Source organism: Gorilla gorilla, chromosome 17 (assembly GCF_029281585.2).
Source record: "Gorilla gorilla gorilla isolate KB3781 chromosome 17, NHGRI_mGorGor1-v2.1_pri, whole genome shotgun sequence".
Classification (NCBI taxonomy): domain Eukaryota; kingdom Metazoa; phylum Chordata; class Mammalia; order Primates; family Hominidae; genus Gorilla; species Gorilla gorilla.
This window is the reverse complement of record NC_073241.2, coordinates 21,232,394-21,242,500: the sequence shown is the minus strand read 5'-3', so window position 1 is coordinate 21,242,500 and position 10,107 is coordinate 21,232,394.

The window sequence follows — 10,107 nt, the reverse complement described above, 5'->3', positions numbered from 1 at the left end:
TTGAATGGAATGGAATTTAATGGAATGGAATGGAATGGAATGGAATCAACCCGAGTAGAATGGAATGGATTGGAATGGAATGGAATGGAATGGAATGGAATGGAATGGAATGGAATGGAATGGAATGGAATGGAATGGAATGGAATCAACCCGAGTAGAATGGAATGGATTGGAATGGAATGGAATGGAATGGAATCCAATGGAATCAAATGGAATGGAATGGAATGGAATGGAATGGAATGGAAAGGAATGGAATGGAATCAACCCGAGTAGAATGGAATGGAATGGAATGGAATGGAATGGAATGGAATGGAATGGAATGGAATGGAATGGAATGGAATGGAATCAACCCGAGTAGAATGGAATGGATTGAAATGCAATGAAATGGAATGGAATGGAAAGGAATGGAATGGAGTGGAACGGAATGGAATGGAATGGAATCAACCCGAGTAGAAAGGAATGGATTGGAATACAATGGAATGGAATGGAATGGAATGGAATTCAATAGAATAGAATGGAATGGAATGGAATGGAATCGATTGGAAACCAATGGAATCGAATGGAACGGAGTGGAATAGAATGGAATCAAACCGAATAGAACGGAACGAACGAAACGGAACGGAACGGAACGGAATGGAATGGAATGGATTGAAATGGAATGGAATCGAATGGAACCGAATGGAACCGAATGGAATGGAATGGAATGGAATGGAATGGAATGGAATGGAACGGAATGGAATGGAATGAACCCGAGTAGAATGGAATGGATTGGAATGGAATGGAATGGAATTGAATGGAATCGAATGGAATCGAATGGAATGGAATGGAATGGAATGGAATGGAATGGAATGGAATGGAATGGAATGGAATGGAATCAACCCGAGTAGAACGGAATGGAATGGAATGGAATGGAATGGAATAGAAAGGAAGGGAATTCAATGGAATAGAATGCAATGGAATGGAATGGAATGGAATGAACCCGAGTAGAACGGAATGGAATGGAATGGAATGGAATGGAATGGAATGGAATGGAATGGAAAGGAATGGAATCAACCCGAGTAGAACGGAATGGAATGGAATGGAATGGAATGGAATGGAATGGAATGGAATGGAATGGAATGGAATGGAATGGAATTTAATGGAATGGAATGGATTGGAATCGAATGGAATTGAATGGAATGGAATGGAAGGGAATGGAATGGAATGGAATAGAATGAAATCAACCCGAGTAGAACAGAATGGAATGGAATGGAATGGAATGGAATGGAATGGAATGGAATGGAATCAAATGGAATGGAATGGAATCAACCCGAGTAGAATGGAATGGATTGAAATGGAATGGAATGGAATCGAATGGAATGGAATGGAATGGAATGGAATGGAATGGAATGAAATCAACCCGAGTAGAACGTAATGGAATGGAATGGAATGGAATGGAAAGGAAAGGAATGGAATGGAATGGAATGGAATAAAATTTAATGGAATGGAATGGAATGGAATGGAATGGAATGGAATGGAATGGAATGGAATGGAATGGAATGGAATCAACCCGAGTAGAATGGAATGGATTGGAATGGAATGTAATGGAATGGAATGGAATGGAATGGAATGGAATGGAATGGAATGGAATGGAATCAACCCGAGTAGAATGGAATGGATTGGAATGGACTGGAATGGAATGGAATGGAATGGAACGGAATGGAATGGAATGGAATGGAATGGAATGTAACGGAATGGAATGGAATGGAACAGATTGGAATCAACCCGAGTAGAACGGAATGGAATGGAATGGAATGGAATGCAATAGAATGGAATGGAATGGAATGGAATGGAATGGAATGGAATGGAATGGAATGGAATGGAATCGAAAGGAATGGAATGGAATGGAATGGAATGGAATGGAATCAAACCGAGTAGAATGGAATGGAATGGAATGGAAAGGAATGGAATGGAATGGAATGGAATGGAATGGAATGGAACGGAATAGAATCAACCCGAGTAGAACGGAATGGAATGGAATGGAATCGAATGGAATGGAATGGAATGGAATGGAATGGAATGGAATGGAATGGAATGGAATGGAATTTAATGGAATGGAATGGAACGGAATCGAATGGAATCGAATGGAATCGAATGGAATGGAATGGTATAGAATGGAATGGAATGGAATGGAATGGAATGGAATTGAATGGAATGGAATGGAATGGAATGGAATGGAATGGAATGGAATGGAATGGAATCAACCCGAGTAGAATGGAATGGATTGGAATGGAATGGAATGGAATGGAATGGAATGGAATGGAATGGAATGGAATGGAATGGAATGGAATCAACCCGAGTAGAATGGAATGGATTGGAATGGAATGGAATGGAATGGAATCGAATGGAATCAAATGGAATGGAATGCAATGGAATGGAATGGAATGGAATGGAATGGAATGGAATGGAATGGAATGGAATCTACCCGAGTAGAATGGAATGGATTGGAATGGAATGGATTGGAATGGAATGGAATGGAATGGAATGGAATGGAATTTGAATGGAATGGAATCAACCCGAGTAGAACGGAATGGAATGGAATGGAATGGAAAGGAATGGAATGGAACGGAACGGAATGGAATGGAATGGAATGGAATGGAATGGAATGGAAAGGAATGGAATGGAATGGAATGGAATAAAATTTAACGGAATGGAATGGAATGGAATGGAATGGAATGGAATGGAATGGAATGGAATGGAATGGAATGAAATCAACCCGAGTAGAACGTAATGGAATGGAATGGAATGGAATGGAAAGGAAAGGAATGGAATGGAATGGAATGGAATAAAATTTAATGGAATGGAATGGAATGGAATGGAATGGAATGGAATGGAATGGAATGGAATCGAATGGAATGGAATGGAATGGAATGGAATGGAATGGAATGGAATGGAATGGAATGGAATGGAATGGAATCAACCCGAGTAGAATGGAATGGATTGGAATGGAATGGAATGGAATGGAATGGAATGGAATGGAATGGAATCAACCCGAGTAGAATGGAATGGATTGGAATGGACTGGACTGGACTGGAATGGAATGGAATGGAATGGAATGGAATCAAATCAACCCGAGTAGAATGGAATGGATTGGAATGGACTGGAATGGAATGGAATGGAATGGAACGGAATGGAATGGAATGGAATGGAATGGAATGTAACGGAATGGAATGGAATGGAATAGATTGGAATCAACCCGAGTAGAACGGAATGGAATGGAATGGAATGGAATGCAATAGAATGGAATGGAATGGAATGGAATGGAATGGAATGGAATGGAATGGAATGGAATGGAATGGAATGGAATGGAATGGAATCGAAAGGAATGGAATGGAATGGAATGGAATGGAATGGAAACAAACCGAGTAGAATGGAATGGAATGGAATGGAAAGGAATGGAATGGAATGGAATGGAATGGAATGGAATGGAATGGAACGGAATAGAATCAACCCGAGTAGAACGGAATGGAATGGAATGGAATGGAATGGAATGGAATGGAATGGAATGGAATGGAATGGAATGGAATGGAATGGAATCAACCCGAGCAGAATGGAATGGGTTGAAATGGAATGGAATGGAATCGAATGGAATGGAATGGAATGGAATGGAATCAACCCGAGTAGAACGGAATGGATTGGAATGCAATGGAATGGAATGGCATGGAATGAAATCAACCCGAGTAGAACGTAATGGAATGGAATGGAATGGAATGGAATGGAATGGAATGGAATGGAATGGAATGGAATGGTATCAACCCAAGTAGAATGGAATGGATTGGAATGGAATGTAATGGAATGGAATGGAATCAACCCGAGTAGAATGGAATGGATTGGAATGGACTGGAATGGAATGGAATGGAATGGAACGGAATGGAATGGAATGGAATGGAATGGAATGTAACGGAATAGAATGGAATGGAATAGATTGGAATCAACCCGAGTAGAACGGAATGGAATGGAATGGAATGGAATGCAATAGAATGGAATGGAATGGAATGGAATGGAATGGAATGGAATGGAATGGAATGGAATGGAATGGAACGGAATCGAAAGGAATGGAATGGAATGGAATGGAATGGAATGGATTGGAATGGAATGGAATGGAATGGAATGGAATGGAATGGAATGGAATGGAATCAACCCGAGTAGAATGGAAAGGATTGGAATGGACTGGACTGGACTGGAATGGAATGGAATGGAATGGAATGGAATCAAATCAACCCGAGTAGAATGGAATGGATTGGAATGGAATGGAATGGAATCGAATGGAATGGAATGGAATGGAGTTGAATGGAATGGAATGGAATGGAATGCAATGGAATGAAATGGAATGGAATGGAATGGAATGGAATGGAATGGAATCAACCCGAGTAGAATGGAATGGATTGGAATGGAATGGAATGGAATGGAATCGAATGGAATCGAATGGAATGGAATGGAATGGAACGGAATGGAATGGAATGGAATGGAATGGAATCGAAAGGAATGGAATGGAATGGAATGGAATGGAATGGAATGGAATGGAATGGAATGGAATGGAATCATCCCGAGTAGAATGGAATGGATTGGAATGGACTGGAATGGAATGGAATGGAATTGAATGGAATGGAATGGAATGGAATCAACCCGAGTAGAATGGAATGGATTGAAATGGAATGGAATGGAATCGAATGGAATGGAATGGAATGGAATGGAATCAACCCGAGTAGAACGGAATTGATTGGAATGAAATGGAATGGAATGGAATCGTATGGAATCGAAAGGAATGGAATGGAATGGAATGGAATGGAATGGAATGGAATGGAATGGAATGGAATGGAATGGAATGGAATGAAATGGAATGAAATCAACCCGGGTAGAACGTAATGGAATGGAATGGAATGGAAAGGAATGGAATGGAATGGAATGGAATAAAATTTAATGGAATGGAATGGAATGGAATGGAATGGAATGGAATGGAATTGAATGGAATCAACCCGAGTTGAATGGAATGGATTGGAATGGAATGGAATGGAATGGAATGGAATGGAATGGAATGGAATAGAATGGAATCAACCCGAGTAGAATGGAATGGATTGGAATGGAATGGAATGGAATGGAATGAAATGGAATGGAATCAACCCGAGTAGAATGGAATGGATTGGAATGGAACGGAATGGAATGGAATGCAATGGAATGGAATGGAATGGAATCAACCCGAGTAGAATGGAATGGATTGGATTGGAATGGAATGGAATGGAATCGAACGGAATGGAATGGAATGGAATGGAATGCAATGGAATGGAATGAAATGGAATGAAATTTAATGGAATGGAATGGAATGGAATCGAATGGAATCGAATGGAATCGAATGGAATGGAATGGAATAGAATGGAATCAACCCGAGTAGAACGGAATGGAATGGAATGGAATGGAAAGGAATGGAATGGAATGGAATGGAGTGGAATGGAATGGAATGGAATCCAATGGAATGGAAAGGAATGGAATGGAATGGAATGGAATGGAATGGATTGGAATGGAATGGAATCGAATCGAATGGAACGGAATGGAATGGAATGGAATGGAATGGAATCCAATGGAATGGAATGGAATCGAATGGAATCAACCCTAGTAGAATGGAATGGATTGGAATGGACTGGAATGGAATGGAATGGAATGGAATGAAATGGAATGGAATGGAATCAACCCGAGTAGAACGGAATGGATTGAAATGGAATGGAATGGAATCGAATGGCATAGAATGGAATGGAATGGAATGGAATGCAATGGAAAGGAATGAATTCAACCAGAGTAGAACGGAATGGAATGGAATGGAATGGAATGGAATGGAATGGAATGGAATCGAATAGAAAGGAATGGAACGGAATGGAATGGAATGGAATCGAATGGAATGGAATGGAATGGAATGGAATGAAATGGAATGGAATGGAATGGAATGGATTGGAATGGAATGGAATCGAATGGAATGGAATGAAATGGAATGGAATGGAATGGAATGGAATCTAATCAACCCGAGTAGAATGGAATGGATTGGAATGCAATGGAATGGAATGGAATGGAATGGAATGGAATGGAATTGAATGGAATGGAATGGAATGGAATGGAATGGAATGGAATGGAATCAACCCGAGTAGAATGGAATGGAATGGAATGGAATGGAATGGAATGGAATGGAATGGAATGGAATTTAATGGAATGGAATGGAATGGAATCGAATGTAATCGAATGGAATGGAATGGAATGGAATGGAATGGAATGGAATGGAATGGAAAGGAATGTAATGGAATGGAATCTACCCGAGTAGAATGGAATGGATTGGAATGGAATGGATTGGAATGGAATGGAATGGAATGGAATCGAATGGAATGGAATGGAATGGAATCAACCCGAGTAGAACGGAATGGAATGGAATGGAATGGAATGGAATGGAATGGAATGGAATGGAATGGAATGGAATTTAATGGAATGGAATAGATTGGAATCGAATGGAATTGAATGGAATGGAATGGAAGGGAATGGAATGGAATGGAATAGAATGAAATCAACCCGAGTAGAACAGAATGTAATGTAATGGAATGGAATGGAATGGAATGGAATCAAATGGAATGGAATGGAATCAACCCGAGTAGAATGGAATGGATTGAAATGAAATGGAATGGAATGGAATGGAATGGAATGGAATGGAATGGAATGGAATGGAATGGAATGGAATGGAATGAAATCAACCCGAGTAGAACGTAATGGAATGGAATGGAATGGAATGGAAAGGAAAGGAATGGAATGGAATGGAATGGAATAAAATTTAATGGAATGGAATGGAATGGAATGGAATGGAATGGAATGGAATGGAATGGAATCGAATGGAATGGAATGGAATGGAATGGAATGGAATGGAATGGAATGGAATGGAATCAACCCGAGTAGAATGGAATGGATTGGAATGGACTGGAATGGAATTGAATGGAATGGAACGGAATGGAATGGAATGGAATGGAATGGAATGGAATGGAATGGAATCAACCCGAGTAGAACGGAATTGATTGGAATGAAATGGAATGGAATGGAATCGTATGGAATCGAAAGGAATGGAATGGAATGGAATGGAATGGAATGGAATGGAATGGAATGGAATGAAATCAACCCGAGTAGAACGTAATGGAATGGAATGGAATGGAAAGGAATGGAATGGAATGGAATGGAATAAAATTTAATGGAATGGAATGGAATGGAATGGAATGGAATGGAATGGAATTGAATGGAATCAACCCGAGTTGAATGGAATGGATTGGAATGGAATGGAATGGAATGGAATGGAATGGAATGGAATGGAATGGAATCAACCCGAGTAGAATGGAATGGATTGGAATGGAATGGAATGGAATGGAATGAAATGGAATGGAATCAACCCGAGTAGAATGGAATGGATTGGAATGGAAAGGAATGGAATGGAATGCAATGGAATGGAATGGAATGGAATCAACCCGAGTAGAATGGAATGGATTGGATTGGAATGGAATGGAATGGAATCGAACGGAATGGAATGGAATGGAATGGAATGCAATGGAATGGAATGAAATGGAATGAAATTTAATGGAATGGAATGGAATGGAATCGAATGGAATCGAATGGAATCGAATGGAATGGAATGGAATAGAATGGAATCAACCCGAGTAGAACGGAATGGAATGGAATGGAATGGAAAGGAATGGAATGGAATGGAATGGAATGGAATGGAATGGAATGGAATGGAATCCAATGGAATGGAAAGGAATGGAATGGAATGGAATGGAATGGAATGGATTGGAATGGAATGGAATCGAATCGAATGGAACGGAATGGAATGGAATGGAATGGAATGGAATCCAATGGAATGGAATGGAATCGAATGGAATCAACCCTAGTAGAATGGAATGGATTGGAATGGACTGGAATGGAATGGAATGGAATGGAATGGAATGGAATGGAATGGAATGGAATCAACCCGAGTAGAACGGAATGGATTGAAATGGAATGGAATGGAATCGAATGGCATAGAATGGAATGGAATGGAATGGAATGCAATGGAAAGGATTGAATTCAACCAGAGTAGAACGGAATGGAATGGAATGGAATGGAATGGAATGGAATGGAATGGAATGGAATGGAATGGAATGGAATCGAATAGAAAGGAATGGAACGGAATGGAATGGAATGGAATCGAATGGAATGGAATGGAATGGAATGGAATGAAATGGAATGGAATGGAATGGAATGGATTGGAATGGAATGGAATCGAATGGAATGGAATGAAATGGAATGGAATGGAATGGAATGGAATCTAATCAACCCGAGTAGAATGGAATGGATTGGAATGCAATGGAATGGAATGGAATGGAATGGAATGGAATTGAATGGAATGGAATGGAATGGAATGGAATGGAATGGAATGGAATCAACCCGAGTAGAATGGAATGGAATGGAATGGAATGGAATGGAATGGAATGGAATGGAATTTAATGGAATGGAATGGAATGGAATCGAATGTAATCGAATGGAATGGAATGGAATGGAATGGAATGGAATGGAATGGAATGGAAAGGAATGTAATGGAATGGAATCTACCCGAGTAGAATGGAATGGATTGGAATGGAATGGATTGGAATGGAATGGAATGGAATGGAATCGAATGGAATGGAATGGAATGGAATCAACCCGAGTAGAACGGAATGGAATGGAATGGAATGGAATGGAATGGAATGGAATGGAATGGAATGGAATGGAATTTAATGGAATGGAATAGATTGGAATCGAATGGAATTGAATGGAATGGAATGGAAGGGAATGGAATGGAATGGAATAGAATGAAATCAACCCGAGTAGAACAGAATGGAATGGAATGGAATGGAATGGAATGGAATGGAATCAAATGGAATGGAATGGAATCAACCCGAGTAGAATGGAATGGATTGAAATGAAATGGAATGGAATTGAATGGAATGGAATGGAATGGAATGGAATGGAATGGAATGGAATGAAATCAACCCGAGTAGAACATAATGGAATGGAATGGAATGGAATGGAAAGGAAAGGAATGGAATGGAATGGAATGGAATAAAATTTAATGGAATGGAATGGAATGGAATGGAATGGAATGGAATGGAATGGAATCGAATGGAATGGAATGGAATGGAATGGAATGGAATGGAATGGAATGGAATCAACCCGAGTAGAATGGAATGGATTGGAATGGACTGGAATGGAATGGAATGGAATGGAACGGAATGGAATGGAATGGAATGGAATGGAATGGAATGTAACGGAATGGAATGGAATGGAATAGATTGGAATCAACCCGAGTAGAACGGAATGGAATGGAATGGAATGGAATGCAATAGAATGGAATGGAATGGAATGGAATGGAATGGAATGGAATGGAATGGAATGGAATGGAATGGAATGGAATGGAATAGAAAGGAATGGAATGGAATGGTACGGAATGGAACGGAACGGAATCAAACCCAGTAGAAGGGAATGGATTGGAATGGAATGGAATGGAATGGAATGGAATGGAATGGAATGGAATAGAATCAACCCGAGTAGAACGGAATGGAATGGAATGGAATCGAATGGAATGGAATGGAATGGAATGGAATGGAATGGAATGGAATGGAATGGAATGGAAAGGAATGGAATGGAATGGAATGGAATCAACCCGAGTAGAATGGAATGGATTGAAATGGAATGGAATGGAATCGAATGGAATGGAATGGAATGGAATGGAATCAACCCGAGTAGAATGGAATGGATTGGAATGGAATGGAATGGAATGGAATGGAATGGAATGGAATGGAATGGAATGGAATGGAATGAAATCAACCCGAGTAGAACGTAATGGAATGGAATGGAATGGAATGGAAAGGAAAGGAATGGAATGGAATGGAATGGAATAAAATTTAATGGAATGGAATGGAATGGAATGGAATCGAATGGAATGGAATGGAATGGAATGGAATGGAATGGAATGGAATGGAATGGAATGGTATGAACACAAGTAGAATGGAATGGATTGGAATGGAATGTAATGGAATG